Source organism: Aedes albopictus, chromosome 2 (genome assembly GCF_035046485.1).
Source record: "Aedes albopictus strain Foshan chromosome 2, AalbF5, whole genome shotgun sequence".
Classification (NCBI taxonomy): domain Eukaryota; kingdom Metazoa; phylum Arthropoda; class Insecta; order Diptera; family Culicidae; genus Aedes; species Aedes albopictus.
The window spans coordinates 327607465-327631628 of NC_085137.1; the positions used below are offsets into that span (position 1 = coordinate 327607465).

At 39.8% G+C, this 24164-nt stretch overlaps 1 protein-coding gene and 1 long non-coding RNA gene across 4 annotated transcripts in view; both read right to left on the minus strand.

The window, feature by feature from the left end:
• LOC109404342 (uncharacterized) overlaps positions 1–24164 on the minus strand; it is a 438368-nt gene that overhangs the window by 17639 nt on the left and 396565 nt on the right. The window lies entirely within an intron of this gene.
• Positions 9156–17444, minus strand: LOC134288248 (uncharacterized). Its single transcript, XR_009997839.1, has 2 exons — positions 9782–17444; positions 9156–9517 (listed from the first exon to the last, which is right to left on the minus strand). It is a non-coding gene; the product is annotated as an uncharacterized LOC134288248 (long non-coding RNA).

A 24164-nucleotide genomic window follows, 5' to 3' on the forward strand; every position in this document is an offset into this window, starting at 1 on the left:
TATAAGTTCTCAGCGCCTTATGTTCGCAGACGACTTGAAAATGTATAGGATCATCAGTTCCGTCGTCGACTGCATTGCTCTGCAGCAGTACATCGATGCCGTAGATAGCTGGTGTGTATCTAATGGTATGCTGTTGAACGCCGGGAAATGCAAAATAATAAGCTTCCGAAGATCTAGGCCTCTAATAAGCTTTGAATACACCATAGACGGAGACAAAATTGAACGTGTTGAATCTATAAAAGATCTCGGAGCGATTATGGATTCAAAGCTAAAGTTCAACGAACATATATCTCTGACAACGGCTAAAGGTTTCTCGCTGCTAGGCTTCGTTCGTCGTAATGCCGCCAATTTTGATGACGTATACGCTCTCAAAACCTTGTAGAGCTGTTTTGTGCGTAGTGTACTCGAATATGCTGTGCCAGTTTGGGCACCATATCATGAAACTCAGATACAACGTTTAGAACGAGTTCAACGCAGTTTTTTGAGGTTTGCGCTAAGAAGGCTTCCATTGAATGACCCGCGGAGACTACCGCAATACGAACAACGATGTCAGCTGATACGACTGAAAACTCTTCGTGAAAGACGTAAGTTCCTACAGATGATGTTCGCATTCGATATTTAATGTGACCGTTTAGACTGTCCAGATCTTCTACATCAAGTCAATTTCTATGCTCCGGCTCGTCGTTTACGTCACCGACAATTGTTCTGGGTTGCTCGGCATTCCACAGCGTATGGTCAGCATCACCCGTTTGAGAGATGTGTTTGCTTATTAAACAGTGTACCGTGGTTTGATTTTAATTTAACTAGAACAACTTTTAAAACTAGGATTAGGCAATTAATTTAAGTAACCAAACAATCTGTACAGCTATAGCTGAGGATGAAGTTAATAAATAAATAAATAATCACGGGAATATTCTCACGAGCGAGCATGAGGTGATCGAGAGGTGGTGCCAGCATTACGATGAGCACCTCAATGGCGAAGGTGGCGCGGTAACAGATCTAGGAGTACGTGCGCAGGACGAAAGATTTCCAGCCCCTAACCTCCAAGAGATTGAAAAGGAGGTTAGCCGGTCGAAAAACAACAAAGCCGCTGGAGCAGATCAACTGTTCGCCATCGGCCATGTGTTGCAGAAATGCCGCGAATACAACGTGCCCACGCATCACTTGTTCATCGATTTCAAATTGGCGTATTATGCACGAATACGGATTCCCAGATAAACTGATACGATTAAACAAGGCGACGATGGATCGAGTGATGTGCGTAGTTCGAGTATCAGATCAGGGACACTCTCGAGCAGTGGTGGAAAGCATCATGCGCTTGACGTGTTTTTTGGTTCGCATCAAACACAGTCTTTGCTCACGTGCTCGCGAACCCAAAAAGAGAGAACGGTTCACGATTTCCCGGACCGACGAACCAACACAAAACAAATGTCGAACGAGCAGAATCGCAGTTGGTTCGCCAGAAGGATCACAATAGTCCTGTTCAACGACGTAGGTTGAACTAGCTCGAACTTGCTCCATCCCGCTCTTTCCCGTTTGTTGACAAATGGGTAAGAGTAGGATGCAGCAACTCCGAGCAAGTTCAACCTACGTCGTTGAACAGGAGTAATGTAGAACACTTGGTTTGTTGCCATTTTTTGTACACTTAAAGGTAATTAGTTGGGTGTTTTTTTATTATACTGGTCAGGTACCATTCCAATAAATGATATCGGCGAAAAAGTTTACCAACATTTGATTTCATTACAGAAATATCGGCCGCGAACCTCTAAAATAACAAAGCATCGCGCTTGCAAAAGATGCGATGCACTCGTTGGCGTTCGTGTCGTACGAGCGTGAGCCACAGACGTACGAACACCATCGAACAGCAAAGGTTTGCGATGTGATGGCATTTTTTTTGTAGCGCGTAAGCACACGTTCGCGATCAATTTCCACCACTGCTCTCGAGTCCCTTCGAATCTTGCAGAGGGTTACGGCAAGGTGATGGTCTTTCGTGCTTGCTGTTTAACATTTGTTACGGGTATAAATATTTGTTGCAATAATAAGACAGAATAATTGCTTAATGTGTTTAAAGTTCAATATTCGTTCGTTCCTTGTGCTACATCTTGAATTTTAACTTGTAAATATTATCCTAGTATTAATTAACATTTATAGGGTTCTGGCAGGATAGAGGCCAATGAAGTGCAATCCTATTTCGATTGCCAACATTCAGGCCATTTCGGGCCGCGATTAAGAACTAGATACGTAAACCTTTCCCTGACACAGACTTCAAGTCATAGAGCTCTAGTATCGAAACCCGAAACGGGATACCCGATTAGGATTAGTTTTCCTAGACTAAACCAAGCTATGAACACAGCGACAAATGCTGTGAACTAAAAGGCAAACTGCCAACTAAAATACAATTCCAGGATGACTGATGGACCCAAACCAATAAATGAAACCTCGTCATCCTGAGAGCGGAAGATGTTATCCTTCTGGATAACAGGGCACATTTATGTTATGTGTTGTGTTGCGCCAACTTGTGATGTGTCTTATTTGTGCATTTATAAGGTTCTCTGTGTATCGTGATACTTTGTAATAATTAATTTCTTTTATTTTTGTAACATGGCGCCCAACTAAAAAACCCCGTGTATGCAAATGAAAGTTAGTTGGAAGGATTATAACTACAGTTTTAAGGCAATTTTATTTTTGTGGACAGTGCACCTCCACAAAAGTAAAGTTTAGTTGAAGTAAGATTCGTTACGTGATTAGGAAAGCAGTTTGGCTTTCGGGTAACATTTTATGTTTTGAGTTGAGGTGTGTTCTGGGGACTTGTTAGTCCTGTTCACCGCTACGTTTCTGGAAAGCATTGTGGCTTTCGGGTAGCACAACTCGTTTTGGTTTTGTTTTGAGTTTAGGTTAAGTTATTTATCTTTATGGCCCCACCATGTTACAAAAATAAAAGAAATTAATTATTAGAAAGTATTAACACTTCACGACATATAGAACCTTACAACTGCACAAATTAGGAACATCACAAATGGACGCTGCACAACACACAACATAAATGTGCCCTGTTATCCAGATGGATAACTCCTTCCGATCACAGGATGACGAGGTTTCATTTATTGATTTGGGTCCATCAGTCATCCTGGATTTGTATTTTAGTTGGCAGTATGCCTCTTAGTTCACAGAATTTGATGCTGTATTCATAGCTTGGTTTTGTCTAGGAAAACTAATCCTAATCGGGCATCCCGTTTCGGGGTTCGATACTTGAGATCAACAACTTGAAGTCCGTGGCAGGGAAAGGTTTACATCTCTAGTACTTGACCGCTGCCAGAAATGGCCTGAAAGTTGGCAATCGAAATAAGACTGCGCACTTCATGGGCCACTATTCTACCAGAACCCTATAAATGTGCATTAAGGAAGGCGAATATTTCCAAGTCAAATTGAAACGTATAACACAAAGAACTCACGAATGTTACATTTAGAACACATTAAACAATTATTCCGTCTTATAATTGTAACAAATATTGATACCCGTAACACATTGCGTTAGAAGGTGTGTGTCGAAGACAAAGTACATGATGGCAAAGGGTTCCAGGGAGGAATCACCACGCCTGTCACCCCGAATTTATATCGACGGTGATGAAATCGAGGCGGTTGAAGGATTCGTGTATGTACTTGGGCTCACTGGTGACTGCTGACAACGACACCAGCAGAGAAATTCAAATGCACATTGTGGCAGGAAATCGTGCTTACTTTGGACTCCGCAGAACTCTACGATCAAATAAAGCTCGCCGTAACACGAAGTTAACTATCTACAAAACGCTGATTAGACCGGTAGTCCTCTATGTGCACGAAACATGGACCCTACGTGCAGAGCACCAACGCGCCCTTGGAGTTTTCGAACGGAAGGTGTTGCATAGCATCTACGGCGGAGTGTAGATGGAAGACGGGACTTGGAGAAGGCGAATGAACCACGAGCTGCATCAGCTGCTGAGAGAACCAACCATCGTCCATACCGCGAAAATCGGGATGCTACGGTGGGCGGGTCACGTCATCAGGATGTCGGAAAGCAACCCGACTAAAATGGTTCTCGAGAGTCATCCGACCGGTACAAGAAGACGTGGAGCGCCGCGAGCTAGGTGGGTCGACCAAGTGGAGGACGATCTGCGGACCCTACGCAGAGTGCGGAAATGGAGACAAACAGCCATGGACCGAGTGGAATGGAGACGATTACTATGTACAGCAGAGGTCACAGCCTGATCGGTAAGGTAAGTAAGAGATTCGGCGGTAATATACGCGCTAGCAGCAGATGTCGGTTTTTTCTCGAATTGATTGTCCGGTGGACATTATTCCCTGAAAATGACGCGTATGTACAACGTGGGACGAATTCAATTTTTCAAGAGTGCATTGTTCATAGCAAAAAAACAAGAATCGGTTCGGTGATTGTAGTATTTTGTTTATCAAAACAAAGCCTCTAACATATCTTCCTTCCTTATATCCAAATTCCTAGTGATTTCTCGTAGTAACGCAAAGAACTCCTCGGTTATTGGCCTAAGCAAGAATCACGTCATCTTTTTCTTCTCTATCCTCAATTGACCTGCATCGGGTCGCGGCCGGCGCTGGTATTGCTCATTGGGAAGTATTGGGATGTCAGCATTTACACAATGAGGAGAAGGCTAGTCCCAAGCATAATCTGTTGTTTTTTTGTGTAAATGCAGATGTTCTTGCAATAACAGAGGAGCAATCGCAGGCGGTTGCGGTATCTTATAATAATCAATGTTTATGTCAGTTAATTTTAAGGTCCATGTTTCTAAGAATTTTTAAAGTTCAAGTGATAAGTTTAACTGCTCTCTCTAAGAATTCTTTGGGTACGGGCCATTTAATTTACAAGCGTGACTATGGACTTCTGTACGACTTCTGCTTACTCTCTCTAAAAATTTGACGTTTGAGCGGAGTGGCACCGCTCTAAAATCAATTGTTGTTATGAGAGAAAGCAGGTCAGCATGAATTCATGCAGAAGTCCATAGAGATCGCTCACAGTATGATGAATAAATGATATACCCACTTAGGCTTATACATATATGTTTTACTTTCGAAGATCTGGCTTTCTTAGTCTAGGACTATTCAAAACTGTGTGTTTTTTTTTCTACCCGACGTTTTGACTCTTTTATTAGGCCAATTTAGAATTTCTCCCTTAAACTCTTCGGCACTTCTTCAAGGGTAGGGGTATCTATTTCAAATTTCAATGTCGAAATAAATTGCTGCATATAAGCTATTGCAAGTTTTAGTAGATACTTTCCTGTCTTTCAATAATGTTTTTATTATTTTTCCATCCATCTGCCAAATTCTGATCACTTTGTCATGTATTCCAATTTGTCTTTTACTCATTTACTCTTTTGTGCTATTCAACCTTTCGTTTCATTCGACCTTTTGTCGATTCGACCTTTTGTCGTTTCGACTTTTTGTCCTTCGACCTCATGTCTTTCCTCATCTACCTGAGGAAGAAGGTACACGGAGAGACGAAACTACCCAAAAGTGAGTTCTTTCCACCCTACTTCGGGGTTGCGTGCGTCAAACCAATTTTGAGTTGATGGAATCGATGTTTTTGTTGGGTTGTTCCCGTTTGCTTCCATGTGAAAAAAATACCTAATTTTAAGTTTTTTCCACCCAACCGAAATTTTGACTAGGTTGTATTCACTCAAATTTGAGTACTGTGCTAGAAACTCAGTGTTGGCTTGACGCACGGAACTGCAAAAGTTGGGCTGTTTCTCTCTTCACTCTCTGACAACAACAGAAAGAGCGCATGAAAAGGGAGATGAAAAAGAACTCAAAATTGAGTTTAAATTTACCTACTTTTGAGTTTTTTCAGTTTCTCCGTGTAGGAAAAAAGGATGTGTATGGGAAAATAGGAAAGATACCCTGGGAGAGGGTTCAAAAGAACCCGGTAAAACGCAGTTAAAACGCATAACGCGTTAAGGGATCCTATAGCTACTTACCACAGTGGGTTTAAGGTGTCTAAAATGGCCGAAAATTTATGGACGTCAATATTTGAATGTCGTCATTAAGAGGCATCTTACCCCGTGGTAGACGGCCTTTTTGCGTCATTTCAGTTTTACAAAACAATATTTCTACTGAAGTATTAGGCAAATATTGTTTAGTTGCTGTTACCACTTTGAATGCCTAACACAGGGGTTTTCAGATCGTGTACCACGGTGCACTTGGTGCATCGCGAAGCCTTGACACAGCGTGTCAGTTCAAAAACTCTGCTTCCACATCAAAATTAGCATCCTCATAGGAATGTGTCTTCAAGAATTCCTCTAAAAATCTTTAAGGATCTATCAGAGATTTCTAAATTAGTTTTCCGGGAATTATATTCTACTAGCTGTCCCGGCAAACTTTGTCTTGCCAAGTTGTGGTGGTTTGACAGTTGTTAGAGTCACTGCAGCACGGCACTCTAGATTGGTTTCGTTTCGATCGTGTTGATTTTCTTCGCAGCTCATGAAAAATCAGTTCTATATCAATTTACTAACTTTTCTGGTTGATTTTTGTAACTTTTTGTACATATAAACACACACCCAAAAAAATTTTGTTGTCGTTTCTACCGAATCTATGGTAAAATTAAGAAGTTTACCAACAATTTTCAACCGAATGCAAAATTCTGTTAAATGTACTAAAACATTGTCAATATTACCATGCTTGCAGTACTTTTGACTGAAATAATTCTTGAAACTACTATTTGCGCATAGTAATTTTGACCATGTCGACTTGAATGTTGCGCGTCTTGGATGTGAATGGTCAAAAACACAATGTCTAAATAGTAGTTTCAAGATTTTTTTCAGTCAAAAGTACTGTAAGCATGGTAATATTGACAATGTTTCAGTACATTTAACAGAATTTTGCATTCGGTTGAAAATTGTTGGTACACAGCTAGTTTAGATTACCGACTTCGGTAAAATTTTACTGGGTTTTTGAACTGCTGACTATTCGGTATTTTTTTGAATTACCGAAGAGTATGTAAATTGAAAAGTTGATCATCTGTCAAATAATAACTGAGCTAGTCAGTAATTTTTGTTGGGGAAATTTACTGACTCTCAGTTATTCATTTGTTTACAGCTGACTACCGAGTTTCCCAGTTTCACAATACTTGCCCGTACCTCGCACTCCCTCGCATTTTGTGTTATTTAATCATTTTTGCAAAGGTACATTGCGGATAGTCATGAATGCCGGCAAAATGACCGTCTTTTTAAATCTTTGTCAGCTCTTGGGAGGACAGTACAGAATCTGCGACGGATTTACGAGAGTGGTTGAACAAAACTAGATCCGCGATGCTGCTGGTGCTAAAGTGTGTAGGGAAATCCATCTTTGAACCACACGGGAGAAGCCTCACATTGCAGTATCTTCCCTGATCTAGTCCTGCATAATAACCTTCTCCATTAATTCGTCGCAGAATCTGTATTCCTTACCTGTGAGTTGACGGGATGATGAAAAGATCAAGTCTTCTGCTACTATGGACGGCAAAATTGAGTTCGATAACAATTTTGCTGCTCCTGCTCCTGGAAAATGATGATGAATGGATGTTTGACAGCTGCCCGTGAGAGCAGCAGTTTGTTTTCGTTTACATTGGCGAAAACTCGGTACAGGAGCAATGATGACTGAAAATCGGTAGTTGATTTCACTGACTTTTTCCCCCTTTTCGGTGTAATATGAAAATTACCGGGTAACAAGCGACTCAAATAACCGAACTCAGTAAAATGTAGAACACATTACTGAAGTTCGGTATCTTTTCAAACAAAAATGCTGATTTGTCGCCAAATCATTGTTTAACAGTTCGAGCCCAGTAAAAATAGTTACCGAACTCGTAATTCTTAAATAAGTGTGTACACTTCTTAATTTTACCATGCATTCGGTAGAAACTACAACAAAATTTATTTCAGTGCAGCCACCACAAATACGAACCGAACCGTGCAAGAGTCATGCTGATCGGTTCATCCGCTCTTGAGTTTTGTTGCCTCAAAGGAATTTCAAACTCATTTTTATATATATATATACAGCTAGTTTAGATTACCGACTTCGGTAAGATTTTACTGGGTTTTTGAACTGCTGACTACCCGGTAAATTTTCCAGTACTGAAAAGTCAGTAAACATCTACATTGGTAATCTGTCAAAAAATAACCAAGTAAGTCAGTAATTTTTGTGGGGGAATTTTACCGACTTCCAGTAAACGGTTTATTTACTTCAAATTACCGATTTTTTCAGTTTTTTCTCTGAATCCCGCTTCCTGGCTTTGATTTTGCTTCAATTTGCTATTCAATACTGCCATTCAAAAATATGGGCAGGATGATCAACCTTTTCTGTGGTTTTGCCAACTTCAGGGTGCACAGCGAAGGATCATTGACGGAATTATGAAAAGAGCGGTTTTAAGGCACTGCATCGGTGCTGGTGACGTGCCGTTGGAACTTCTGCATGAATTGCAAATACAGCTTGCAGGGAATAGAAGTATCGTTGGCGCTGTATGTAACTTCTGCAGAAGTTCTTTTCTTGGATCTGCAAATTAACTTTTTCCACTGATGTATCGCTGATGTACATTCCTTACCTGTAAGTTGGTGAAACCACAGAAAAAATTATCTTCCTGACCGATTTTGAAAATAGTGAGCAAAAAGAGCAATAATTTTGCTGCGGCTGTGGCGGCTGCTGCTGAAAATTGAAAACGATTGTTATTTGACAGCTGCTTGCGCGGGCAGCTGTTTGTTTTTGTTTCATAAAAACGAAAACTCAGCAAAATCAAAATGATTACCGAAAGTCGGTACATGATTCTACTGACTTTTTTCAACTTTTCAGCAAAATGTTGATATTACTTAAAAAATACATTCATAATTTACCGAATTCAGTAAAATGTGAAATATTTTACCGAAGTTCGCTTTATCATCGCTATGATTACTGATACGTCGCCAAACAACCCCTCCGTAACTTGACAGATGAGCTCAGTTTCGCGTACCTACTTGCAAATCGCAGATGTCGCTACTGTTCGTAAACAACGGGTCCATCCTTCACTGACGCAACAATTTTTGTCCATGCGAAAACATCTTTTTGTTTCGTGGTGAGTGGAAGCCAACAAGAGGCTAGCGTTTCGTATCAAAAGGACGTATTCAACAGAAGTGCAAAAACTAATGTTCATTAAATTGAAATTATTTTGATTTTTCTTTTTGTTGTTGTAAAAAATATAATAAAAACACATGTTTAAACGGTCTTCCATATTAATTGGTGACTGTGCATGCTAGACCAAGCCGAAGATCAAACTCGAAAAAAAAAATCTGAAAATGATTATTTTTAACTTCCATTTTGGATTGGCCACCAGATATGTAGCTGTAAAATGTTAGCATAAGTAACCTAATTTATTACTTGCTGGTGCTTAATAACCGCGCTAGAAGAAAACATGAGTTTCTTATTAATTTTATAAAAGCCGACTATTTTGCCTTTACTTGTTTTATAGATATAATTTTCGCTTCTAGTAAACAAATTCATCATGCCGCACCTAGGGGCGAGACAGATCTAACGAGAGCAAATCTGTGCTCGAGGTGTTGCTCAGAATTCGTCACAGTTCCTCAGAATTTCTCCCATTTATGCCAAAGTGTGATCTGGCACCAATGTCAAACTGCAAAGTGTTGCGTGTGCTGAATGAAAATTGCAGTTTTAGGGATGTCTTTCAACAAATTTCGTCGATCATCGATAAAAGGAGTAACTCAGAATTTCTCAGAGTTGCTCTCGTTTGCACAGTGTCTTGCCCCTAGTGCCGCACTTAATTTGCATTTACCTACCACAAAAAAGCGGAAACAACAAATGTTTAATGTTTTAATATTTTTTGTTCGGTTTGTTATTGTCGGTTTTCGTCCTTATCAAAAGTAGCACTTGCCGCTTTGAATCTGACAGTACCACCCGGACCAAATTTTTTAGGTACGCTGACGTTGTTCGGCAGCTGTCAAGTAGCTCCCGGGTTGTCGCCAAATGAGTGGTTTACAGTTCGAGCCCAGTTGAAAAAAATACCGAACTTCTAAATCTAAAATAAGTGTGTAGATTCTAAAAATGGGTTAAGGATTTCAAAGGAATCTTTTCCGATCTGATGAGTAGGTTAGAGAAAATCAAGAAGAAATTTACCAAGTACCTTGTCAAAAGTATGCAAAAGATCTCAAAGCGAAGCTTCCAATGATTTTGTATGTATTTTTTGCAGAGATTTCTTCGGAAACGGAAATGGTAAAACATCTTTTAAAAACTACAAAAATAACATCATCACGCAAAAGTTTTTCGAGGTTCTCGTAAGGAATCTGCTAAAAAGAGGAGTGGACCTGGTGTGGTGGTTGAAACACGTGACTGTCACGCCGAGGACCTGTGATCGAATCCCACTTCCGACAAACTCGCAAAATGTGAGTTCTTCCTTCTGAAGAGAAGTAAAGATGAACTAGCTAGAGTTAAAAATCTCGTTCATACAGATAAAATAAATTAAAAATAATATTTCTGCTAAAAACTTATCACTTACGTGGCAAGAGTTTCATTATGAGTGTGCTCAGGTATCTGCCAAAAATTTTCAGACCCCACTTGGGGGCATTCAAAAATACTCAATTTCCTAATTGCTGCTAGCTGGTGACCCATAAAAGTTCAAAATGAAATGATTGATGATAATTTGAATTCTAATCTGCTCAATTATGTGGCGTTTTTTTCGCACAACAACCATTTCAGGTAAACTAGAAGCCCATCTCAACACCATTTATCTGTTGTAAAGTCTTGAGACATTCTACTTTCGCTGTGAAGGTCAGTAACCACATAAAGTCAAACAAATAAAGCTACACAGCTAGTTTAGATTACCGACTTCGGTAAAATTTTACTGGGTTTTTGAACTGCTGACTATTCGGTATTTTTTTGAATTACCGAAGAGTATGTAAATTGAAAAGTTGATCATCTGTCAAATAATAACTGAGCTAGTCAGTAATTTTTGTTGGGGAAATTTACTGACTCTCAGTTATTCATTTGTTTACAGCTGACTACCGAGTTTCCCAGTTTCACAATACTTGCCCGTACCTCGCACTCCCTCGCATTTTGTGTTATTTAATCATTTTTGCAAAGGTACATTGCGGATAGTCATGAATGCCGGCAAAATGACCGTCTTTTTAAATCTTTGTCAGCTCTTGGGAGGACAGTACAGAATCTGCGACGGATTTACGAAAGTGGTTGAACAAAACTAGATCCGCGATGCTGCTGGTGCTAAAGTGTGTAGGGAAATCCATCTTTGAACCACACGGGAGAAGCCTCACATTGCAGTATCTTCCCTGATCTAGTCCTGCATAATAACCTTCTCCATTAATTCGTCGCAGAATCTGTATTCCTTACCTGTGAGTTGACGGGATGATGAAAAGATCAAGTCTTCTGCTACTATGGACGGCAAAATTGAGTTCGATAACAATTTTGCTGCTCCTGCTCCTGGAAAATGATGATGAATGGATGTTTGACAGCTGCCCGTGAGAGCAGCAGTTTGTTTTCGTTTACATTGGCGAAAACTCGGTACAGGAGCAATGATGACTGAAAATCGGTAGTTGATTTCACTGACTTTTTCCCCCTTTTCGGTGTAATATGAAAATTACCGGGTAACAAGCGACTCAAATAACCGAACTCAGTAAAATGTAGAACACATTACTGAAGTTCGGTATCTTTTCAAACAAAAATGCTGATTTGTCGCCAAATCATTGTTTAACAGTTCGAGCCCAGTAAAAATAGTTACCGAACTCGTAATTCTTAAATAAGTGTGTAATGCATCTTTTTTCCACGTCTATTCCTTCTTTTACATTATTGGGCGTTGGTGATCAGACGAAATGTTTCCGCTCCAAACTGTGTCAGTGGGTTTTTGTTTTGTTTTCACGCATGCCACATTGGCGGCACCACCTGCCTTCAGGCGAATGCTCAGCCCAGCCGGTCACTGCGTCTGTCAGGTGACACTGAAATCACATTCCGTGCAGTGACGAACCAAGACTCAAGGGAACTTGTAGACTGGCTTATAAGGGGTAGCGGTGCAAATCTGAAAGCGGACAGGATGCCAAGGGAAAACGAGCTGCAAACGTGGTGGAATAAATGGATTGTTAGATTATGTCACAGCCCGTGCTGTGCAATGCCAATGAAATCGGCGATCGTCTGATGGCGTATAGCTGTGGAGTCCGTTCGTTGAACTTTTCATTGGTGGCGTGCGCGGAGCTTTAGTTTTAGAGGGTGTGATTTGACCAAGGATTTGACATTGTAAATTGATTGTCGATTATTGTATTCAGTGGTTTCAAAGCTTGAACAAATAGACAACAGAAATTAAGTACCTAAATTTTACGAAATAATAAGATATACCTGGCTTTCAATAACATTTAAGGGTTTATGTCACTACGGTATAACTTTTTAGATTATTTCGTGATCTTCGACAAAGTTTTTCAGCATATCAGATTAAGCTCTCAAATCAACGGATGCATGATTCAAACACAATGCGCCTATTTAACTTACGCATAGCCGATTTTTACCTCCATGTTTATCATCTTCAAATAGCCTATTGCAATTTAACACTTTGTGTTTTTGAATTACTCTGATTTCTTCGCGAATCAGCTGACCACAGAGCGAAACGATGCAATTCATAATGTAATGCGCACCAGCCAGCGCAGTGCACCGAGACCCACTTCTCACGATTTACACGCCCATAAACACATGTCCAGTCCAGCTCCGAATATGTGGCCCCACACGTGCTAATCAGGCAAACACGAGTTGGCATTGAAAATATGCGCCCCATCCATTTCTGCTGGAGCCCATCAACAGCCACCCAATTTGGTCACTGCCAAGAAGTGCGGCTGTTGGAGGTACATACCTACCTTCGTCGAATCATAAAACGCATTGCACCATTTTGTCGATTGGATCGAGCTTCGAATGTTCCCCTCGGGCTGTTTCCAACCAGCCCGCAATGGTAGTGCGTGAATTATTGCACCGTTTGGTGGCAGAGCTGGGCAAGGTGTTGAGAAGTGAGCGTGCCACGTAAATTTTTGTTTGTTTATTGTTTGCCGGTTGTTTTGTGCACAGCTGATTGGCTGTGTGTGGTCAGTACACGGCATGTGGAATTTCATTTAGGTAATTTTACATCATAGGTATATTTCTAGTGATAGTTTCATGCTGATTAAATTTTACTAAAGATGCTCAAACATTTGACCAAACGTACGAATCAATGCTCAAATATCTGGTTTGACTTACAGTCACTATATGTACAGTCTGGCTAATAAAAAATCTAAAGAACTGGCAACTGAAGTATATACTGCCAACACTATAAAAAGTTCAAGCTTTCAGCAGACTTTGTATTTTTAAAACATAAATTTATTATCTTTACGAATACAATAATCCCCTCATATTCAGGCTCACTCGAAATGTCAATTTCAATTGGTTCTGATAGTTCTGTCCACCAGACTAGTGACTGTAATTTGACTCGATCGAGAATTTTCATCCCGATTTTATTTTTTGCACGTGTCGATTTTTTGCTATAACTCAGTCAATTCTCATCCAAGCCGAGGTTTCTGGTGTAGTGCTCACACGTTTCTTTCATATGTGGATGGTCATGGATTGAATCCGAGCCCCGACACTTGCAGTTTTTCGTCAGTTGCTCTTCTCCTCGAGAGCGGCTGACATCTGATCCTCTTCTGAGCATATGCTCTAACGGACCCGCACACTTGGATATTAGATAACAGCAACTTATTATAATGGACCCCAATAGGACTAGAAGAGGAACAAGAGCCGTGGGAACATCTTCGTGTGGGCGTTTGATTTATTACGTCCCATCCTAGATGCCAATATGCGACAGCACAGGTGGCTTTAGCACCAGAATCTTGCTTTCGTTAGGGGAGTTTCTATCTAGGAAAATTTGTAAACCCGGTGTTTGCTACTTTCAGTGGAAATGAAATACCTACCTTACGTGCCATGCCTCGAGCATGTGTCCTTGCCAACAACGCAATTGTTGCTACACTCGTGTTTGAAATAACCACCAGAGATATACAGGGTGTTAGGTTCATGAGTGCAAACTTTTTAAAGGGTGATAGAGGACCCTAAATGGTGATACAAATTGTTCTACGCACATGGTCAAAACTCAACCGTTGCGTAGTTATTGAACTTCCCATATTTTTTATTATTATTGATTTTGATTTTGATTATGTGCGGCACAGTGCTCAAAAAAGTGCTAACCATGACAGTTGCAAATTTATGATCTGAAATGCGATATTTAAATCGAAATTGCAAAAAAAACGATAAGAGATAGAAGTTTGATGTCAGAGAACGAATTGTAGAGTGAAACAGGGGCCACAACTTTGTCTAAGAAATAATCTTAAATTATTACACATTTTTCAAAGATAATTGACGAAAACAAAATAAAACACGCTACTTTTGAGCTATTTGCTCTAGAAAACTTAGTTATTTAACTAAACCAATCGATTCAAAGGTGCTATTTGATAGAAAATTCAATAATCTTTCGAATAAGGGTAAAAAACTGCGATAACATTGACCATTTTCAAGTTATAGCCAGTTAAGGCAATAAGAGTTAAAAACATGGGAAGTTCAATAACTACGTAACGGGTGAGATTTGACCATATGCGTAGAACATTTTTTTTCATCATTTATGGTTCTCTATCACACTTTAAAAAGTTTGCACTCAGGAACCTAACACCCTGTATGTGTTATCATTGTTGATGTATCTGTCGAAATCCTCAACAGGAAATACGTCTGTTGTTCAGTTTAAATAGCGCATGATGAACTATCTTCTACGAATGCTCCTACGAAACAAGTAATCGCAAACTGCAGTTTAAAAGGCCTTCCGCTAATTGTTGGCAGGAATGCTCTTGCTCATCATATCATCTTCATCAGCTCAGACATTGACTTGAGAGGCTCCAGTTTGATGGAGTTCTCAAGTCGTATAGATCTTGGATTACTTAACCCTCTAATACCCAACCCCGCCTTTAGACGGGGTATAGTTTGAGCATTTTTATAATATTTGTTTCGTAAAAAATCAAAATTTTTATATTTTTGGCTGATATTTAGGACTGTTTTGTATATCTCAAAATGGTTTTTGGTGTATTCTCTCTCTCTTCTTGGCGTAACGTCCTCATTGGGACAAAGCTTGCTTCTCAGCTTAGTGTTCTATGAGCACTTCCACAGTTATTAACTGAGAGCTTCCTCTGCCAATGACCATTTTGCATGCATATATCGTGTGGCAGGCACGAAGATACTCTATGCCCAAGGAAGTCAAGGAAATTTCCTTTACGAAAAGATCCTGGACCGACCGGGAATCGAACCCGTCACCCTCAGCATTTATTTTTATTTTATTAACTTCATCTTCAGCTATAGCTGTACAGATTGTTTGGTTACTTAAATTAATTGCCTAATCCTAGTTTTAAAAGTCGTTCTAGTTAAATTAAAATCAAACAACGGTACACTGTTTAATAAGCAAACGCATCTCTCAAACGGGTGATGCTGACCATACGCTGTGGAATGCCGAGCAACCCAGAACAATTGTCGGTGACATAAACGACGAGCCGGAGCATGGAAATTGACTTGATGTAGAAGATCTGGACAGTCTAAACGGTCACATAAAATATCGAATGCGAACATCATCTGTAGGAACTTACGTCTTTCACGAAGAGTTTCCAGTCGTATCAGCTGACATCGTTGTTCGTATTGTGGTAGTCTCCGCGGGCCATTCCATGGAAGCCTTCTTAGTGCAAACCTCAAAAAACTGCGTTGAACTCGTTCTAAACGTTGTATCTGAGTTTCATGATATGGTGCCCAAACTGGCACAGCATATTCGAGTACACTACGCACAAAACAGCTATACAAGGTTTTGAGAGCGTACACGTCATCAAAATCGGCGGCATTACGACAAACGAAGCCTAGCAGCGAGAAACCTTTAGCCGTTGTCAGAGATATATGTTCGTTGAACTTTAGCTTTGAATCCATAATCACTCCGAGATCTTTTATAGATTCAACACGTTCAATTTTGTCTCCGTCTATGGTGTATTCAAAGCTAATTAGAGGCCTAGATCTTCGGAAGCTTATTATTTTGCATTTCCCGGCGTTCAACAGCATACCATTAGATACACACCAGCTATCTACGGTATCGATGTCCTGCTGCAGAGCAATGCAGTCGACGACGGAACTGATGATCCTATACATTTTCAAGTCGTCTGCGAACATAAAGCGGTGAGAACTTATACGGTGACAGAGGTCATTAACAAACAGGATGAATATTAACGGGCCCAGATGGCTTCCCTGAGGCACTCCGGTAGGCGTGGTGTAAATGTCAGATTTTGCGGAGTTCAGTTTAACGAAAGCGGATCTACCAGTTAGATAAGAACGTAACCAAGCTATGAGCCACTGAGGGATATTTCTCAAGCTTTTCCAGCGTTAAGGCGTGCGGTACTTTATCGAAAGCTTTCGCAAAATCTATATAGATGCTATCTACTTGGCAATGTTTTTCAAGGCTGGTATTCAACAAGCTCGTGTAGCTCATGAGGTTCGTTACGGTTGAGCGATTTTTCACAAAGCCATGCTGAAACTCGGAAAATATCGGTTTTGCGGCTGAATACATTCTATCATGAATAAGAAGCTCCAGGATTTTAGCTAAGCAACATAGTATCGATATTGGACGGTAGTTTTCTACATTATGAATTCTGCCCGATTTGTGTATAGGAATGACTGACGACAATTTCCATACATCCGGAAAAACGCCTTGTTCCAGGGATAGGTTAAACAGTAGGCAAACCGGAGGCCCAAATGCTTCTGCACATTTTTCAATGAAGCATGGTCATGCTGAATACCCGTGCGTTTACCGCCTCGGCTGTATGGGCCCTCTGGTGTATTCTAAATCGCTTTTACATTTTTTTAAAATCATTGAAAAATTGATGTTATAGTTACCTTCTAGAAGTTATTGTTTATTTTGTATTGAATCGCTACAATTAACATATTTTAATTTTTTCTCATGTCATTCTATCGTAGTTTTATAGTTTAAGGGAATCTAATACACTCTAAAATTATTTTCCTTAAAATTACACGGAAAATAAAATTTTCTATGAAAAAAATTTAAAATAAAAATATTTCAACAATAATCATATAATCTCAAAATGTTTTCATCTGAAAAAATCCGTACCCCAAATAGGCTTCCAGGAAAATTATAAAATTGTGGGGATGTTCAAAAATAAAAATTAGAAAAATCAAATACTGAAATTCACGAAATCGAGAATTAAAAAGAATCACCTTCCAACACATGTTTGAATCGATTAAATTAATCGTTTAAACATGACGAAAAATGATATTTAGATCAAAATCAAAAATTTGGGTATTAGAGGGTTAACATCCGCCCAACCTTCATGGTATTTGCTAGAGAGGAAGTGTTAGACATAATCCATTGTTCTGTTACTTCGCAACAGTGCATTTCCGGTCAACTAACTGGGATCTCTTTACTGATTCGGTTGTGGATTAATTTCATGGATACTCAGAGACTCACTCGTCATACTACAACGTCCTACATACACTGCCCACGGATACACTGGCTACTTTTCCGGATGTTCCGGAAATCTGGTGCCCCAAGGAAAGTGTCCATTTTCTGACCGGTTCTGAAATCTAGCTTGTGACATATCAAACTTTATGATTTGGCAAAACAAGAGTATTGGACCATGTTTCAAGAGATTTCGGATATACTGGCCACTTGTCCGGATGTTCCGGAAATCTGGTGCCCCAAGGAAAGTGGCCATTTTCTGACCGGTTCTGAAATCTAGCTTGTGACATATTAAACTTTATGATTTTGCAAAACAAGAGTATTGGACCATGTTTCAAGATATTTTGGATATACTGGCCACTTCTCCGGATGTTCCGGAAATCTGGTGCCGCAAACTAGGTTTCAAAACTGGCCAGAAAGTGGCCACTTCGCTGAGGGAAGTGTTTTACGATTACTTAATAACGTATTTTCCTAGATTTTTTAGCCAAGTTCGGTAAAAAGCAGTTGAAAGCTAATTGAAAATAGGTTATATTACCGCTCTCATTTTAAAATTTTGTCGACTCAATATCCAGCGACACTGCCGTAAGTTTATTTTCATTTTTTAGAAAATTTGGCAACTTCCGCTTAAGTTTACATACAAACATTTTTGAAAAATGTTCATTTAAATCATGCTCAGTTGCTTTGATTTATTATCTTTTGAATGAGACCTAGGGTTTTAAAATCGGACCCAAATTGGCAGAGATATGGGTCTAAAAAAATGAAAGGTTTTTGAGGGTTGGAAGGTGATAGCTCTGTTGGGATCTAGTGACCCGTTTTAGAATGTCTGGTTACTCACGTCCATTCCGAGGTCACTTTCACTTACAACAAGCCCCGCATGCGTGCATTACCGTTATCAATTGGATAATGATATTGCAAAAACACTTCCTGTTTCAAAGACAATCTTCGAAACCGGCACGTATTTAGCTAAATTTGTTATACATATTTACGATTAGAACAATCTCACCAAAAACCATTCATGGTAGCGCTGCCATTCCCATAGAAACGTCTGTACAGCGCAGTCGAACTTATTCCTCGTCTCGTCTCCGTCGCACTGTTCATCATCATTGGAATAAACGTCACTTCATCACTCACAAAATTGTAGATGAGACTACACGGTTTAATTCTGGAACCACTCGCGAATCACTAGACATCAGTGAGAGTCCGAAACAGCTCTCTGTCCAAAGCTCTATTACTTTCTTAGTCAGCAACTGACTCACTCACTAACTCACTCAATCTTGGAGCTTGCTTGAGGCAGCTAACACTTATACACTAACCAAATTCACTTATTTTCTTACTCATTCATGAACTCCTTCACACATCTGGTTTTAACCTATCCGATCATACAGAATGTTGCTGGGACCGCGTTAAAGTGTGGAACCACACTTATGTTGTCTTTCGGCTCCGTTTTGCTTTGAGACATTTGAGCCTTATGAATAAATGCTTGTTATGCTATAAGAGAAGGTAACAGTTTTTGTTAAAAAAAATCAATTAATTATTGTGGGACTGATATGCGTAGAAATTCACTCGACAGGATCACGTTTCTAGGCATAACAGTCCCACTATGACTTTTTTTAGTAAAAATATGTGTATAAATTTTTGTTTTAAAGTACCTCAGGCCTGAAAATATAAGTGATTTCACACAATACTATGAAAACTAAAATTCAATTTGTTGAATCGCTTTGTCGAAACAGAGCAAAAACTTTTTGAATCTTTAATCGCGTTTTTATCAGTTTCAAGTTCTTAAACATGGGACAATTATGCGTAGAACAGCAGTGTAGCAAATAAATAGTCGAAAGCATTTGAAATATCATCTACAGTAGCCTATGGGACACGACGGATAGAGTTGGTAAATCTCACACCCAAAATTTTTATTTCGTCTTCCATTCTCAAAATAGAAATACACTAGAACGCCAATAACGCTGTACTCAGTTTTCTTATTTAATTATTTTAATAACTTTAGTTGTAATAATTGATTATTTTTAAAGGCAGCCTATTTATTGCACCTTTAAATAAATAGAAACGCTCCATAGAAAATCAAAAAACACTCCACAAAGAATGAACATATGTTCCATGAAAATGTGCAATGTTACCCATAAATTATTGAAAACGTACCATACTTTATAAAAAATGTATCGGTAAAACATAAAATTTTCTCATTAAAAGTGAAATTTTGCACCAATAAATAAAACTGAAATGCTCCATGGTTAAATACAAATGCTCCATAGAAAAATGCAAATGCTCCATAAATAATTAAAAGTGTACCCATAGAAAATTGATAATTTCTCCATAGAAAAAATAAATTGCACCATAAAAAATTGAAATTGTACCAAAGAAAATAAAAGAATTCTCCATAAGTATTATCAAACTGCACCATAGAAAATATGAATTGCTCCATGAAAAATTGAAAATCTTCCATAGATAACATATTCTCATAATTTAATACGACTGGGTGGAACTGCTTTACATTGCACTGCTCTAGTGGTGCAAATGTTTTTAGTAATGGAGAATTTTCAATTTTTTATGGAGCAAATTGTATTTTATGTGGTGCAGTTCGATAATACTTATGTAGCATTTGTCTATTTTCTATGGTGCAATTTCAATTTTTTATGGTGCAATTTAATTTTTCTATGGAGCAATGTTCAATTTTCTATGGGTACAATTGAAATTTTTAATGGAGCATTTGTATTTTTCTATGGAGCATTGGTATTTTATTATGGAGCATTTCAGTATTATTTATTGGTGCAAAATTTCGACTTTTAATGAGAAAATTTTATGTTTTACCGGTACATTTTTTATAAAGTATGGAACGTTTTCAATTAATTATGGGTAACATTGCACATTTTAATGGAACATATGTTCATTCTTTATGGAGCGCTTTTTGATTTTCTATGGAGCATTTGCAATTTGTTATGGTTGCAATAACCTTTTGCCATTTTTAAATGCCTTTTGTTTTAGTAAACAAAATTTATTTGACGCTTATAGTACCGCTACTGACGCTGTAAGGGCGAGGAAAATTAGATGTTAGTCACACGAACAGTCGCGACATTGGATTTCTGTGGCTGGTTATTCTACTGTTCTCAATCAGTCTACATTGATCGGATTCCCATTGACGAAACCGACATCGATGGACGTAGTTTTTCGGAGGTTCAATACTGCTCCGGAGACTCTACCGAAGCGTACGAATAAGTCACGCATTGCATTGGGGACTACGAAGGTTGATGAGCCGGGAAACACTCTTTCTTCGACGCATTGATCACTTGCGTGGGGGGCGTTGATTTGGAGGAACTGAGCGAAATGGGTGGTTTACTTCTTCGAGTGATTTTTTTTGTTCTCCTCCTGCTTGCGGGACTTATTGTTCCGCCGCAGGCTGAGGGCGTTACCGGGGTCGTTACTAGAGTCTGATCCTTCATGGTTCCGTTTGTTCAGCATAGAGTTGTTAGTGTAGTTCGTATGGTGTGAGGTCTGCGATATCACAGATGATATGCTTTCGTCAGTTGATGTACCTTCCTCAATGGAGCTTTTGCCTCGTTTTTTGAGCCGTTTATCCTTTTTTGTTGCAGAGTTTTCTACAGCTTTCGGTGTCAAACTGATGTTTGCGCTATTTAATCTTGTTTGGTCGATCCACTTCTGAACCTTCGTTTCTAGTTTTTGCTCAGCGGTAGCCGGGATGAAGTCCATCGAATCCTGGGATACAGGTATTTCTTCTTGGGAATCCGCAATCGAGAAAACTGTCAGTAGGTCTTCGGCTTCAGGGATAGCTGCACACTTTTTTTCTGTCATCAGTTTTGAGATTATTTGGTCCTTGATCTCCACCGTTCGTTAAAGCTTCTGAACAGTGGCAGTTAAATCGGCTACTTGCTTGATGAGCTGTTCAATGGTTCCATGTTCCCGAACCTTGTCGAGGCGTTCACCAACACTTGGGCTGCGAAGAGCGGCTTCCATTTCCGCCATTCTCACGTCCTTGGCTTTGGAGTCCTCTTGCATCTGGCGCATCGCTGCCTTGAGGTTCTCAATCTCCGCATCCTTACTCGCTGCGGCCACTCCTGAATAAGAGGTAGCGCTGGTGCTAGTGGTTAAACGTGCTTCAAATTCACGACGGGCTTGTGGGTAGGAAATGTTGTTGTCGATTCGTAGCTTCTGAATTTCAACCTCCTTCAGGTAGATAGGACACTTCCGACTAGATACTGCATGGTCATCCGCTTTGCAGTTCTTACAGAACACTAACTCTGTACAAGCAAACCTGTTCATTCCCAAATTTTCTCCAGGGAGACCATCCGTAGGGGGTGCTTTGATTCCGTTTTCCGTTGAAGTTGCGACTTGTTGTTCAGGGTGAGCCTTACAGCATCTGCCGCAGATCCGATGTGGTTCAGTGCACCGCTTGCTGGTGTGTCCAAAAGACCAGCAGTGGAAGCACAACATTGGTGACGGGTAATAATTCCTTGTCTTGCACCTTGTCCATCCGAAACCAACGTGCTCTGGGATAACCGTACCGCTAATAGTAAGGATAATCGTCGACGTATTGATGAACGATCCATCGGGCAGGCGGCGTCGAATTCTCCGGAGATCTTTTATCCCTTGAGCGGCGAGCTGAGTCTTTAGGTAGTCGTCACTGAGGCCGATGACATCCTGGTTGGAGACGACGCACTGCCTCTGATTCAGTTGAGGATGTTCACTGATTTATACCGGAGTCCCACCACACAGCTTTTCCATGCGAAGCAGTTTGTTGAACTGTGCCACACTACGTACCTTGAGAACATAAGATACACCACGACTCTCTTTGAAGGCACCCTCAATCCGTGCTCCGACGTGTTTCTCAACTGAAATGCGCAGCAGGAAGGGATCCTTAGGCATTGATCCAGTTGTGGCTTGCATCCTGAGATACTGTAGGGTACCCCCAGTACCATTTCGGTCCATATACGATGGGAGCGTGGGTCCCATGTACTCACCTTGACGCCAGTTTATTCCAGGGTTCTGCCCACCTCCAGACCCTCCAGGGTCCCCAGGGCGGAAGCGTTGGCCGTTTGCCAGCTCCATGCTGGCAGAACGGTGGTTACGCACTCTCTTACGCTTCTCTCGCTACTCTCTTTACCACTATAACACTAGACCACGTTCAGTCACTCACGTGCCGCGGTTCACCCAAATGCGAAAAAATACTCTTTCCTTCTTCTCGAAAATATGCGATCACGAACAATCAATCACCACGCGGTTGTTTCACTCAGTCAGTTAGCACAATGGGCCCCTTTATGGAGCCCGGAACTCTTCCGTTTGAGGTTATAAAATACTTTCGGCACCAGAAGGCCCTAATGGGGAGCGCCAATCACTTAATTGACTGTTTCGGAAGCACAATAGAAATACGCACAATAGACACGGAGCTCTATAGAAACGCGTACGTTCGTGACGACCGTTTGCTGTCAACTGATCAATTTTTTTTTTTGCATATTTGGATTCCTTCTAGAGTTTGCAGTAAATATGATCTGTTGAACATTTAGGTTTCATTGGAGAACTATGTTCAAATGGGAACGAGTAGCGTGACGTTACAAAGTTGTAACGTCACGCTACAAATTCCAATTTCAAACAAGCCTTTGCAATGAATACTAAATGTTCAACAGATCATATTTACTGAAATTTTGACAAGTAATTCGAATATATAAAAATATTTGGGATTTACGGATGTATTTATGAGTTATTGTGGATAATCTGACCACAAAGACGTCAAAACGTTGTTATGTCGCGGTAGAATGTATCTTCAACCTCTACGTATTTAATTAGCAATCATGCAACTCAACTACGGAATTTGAATGAAGTTGCATAAGTAATTTAATAAATAGAGGTTTCATGCAACGACTAACAAAGAGTTTCATAGTAGATCAACAGACACACTTTTTTATTTTAAAATTATTTTACTTATCATCTTCAGCATCTTTATCATCTTCATACTGATTCTGATGACGATGATGATCAGAATCAGTCATCACAATCAGTTACATATTCTATATCGTCGCCATCGCAGTCCTTTTGGTTTTGTTCAGCGATAAAATCATCATCCATCGTATCGCTATTCTCAACAATCCGCGGCGATTTAGCTCACGATGTTAACTGAGTAATGAGCTGGTAAGGAACGGAAATACGAATTTCTACTGCGATAATTGCTTGAAGTCTCAAGTCAGCTTATATCGTCGTTAGGTACAATTTTACGGCGCTGTTTTGTTAGGTAAAACAACGTATAAGTAACACTAGTTTACAGCATTTTTGAACTCGATAAGCTGATGATCATTTTTGGTGTAGAATCATGCCCTGAGTTCGAAAACGCGAAAGAAAAAAATTACAGTAGAGCGGAAATTTGTTACGTTTGTAAATAGTTGTGAACATTTTGTCAGTTAATTTTCTAGTTTATACTGTGGTTTGTACATCCGTCCCTGAATTTTAATGTGCATTTATAGCGCTCCAAACATTTCAGGAGCGATTCAGTACAAAATACGCAAGCCGTCCCCTAACACGGACATCAAATTGCAGACGGTATTGTGTTGTTGCTCAAATCAAGATGCCCCTTTAGGATTAGAAATTCCTAGACTAAAACAAGCTATGAATGCAGCAACAAATGCTG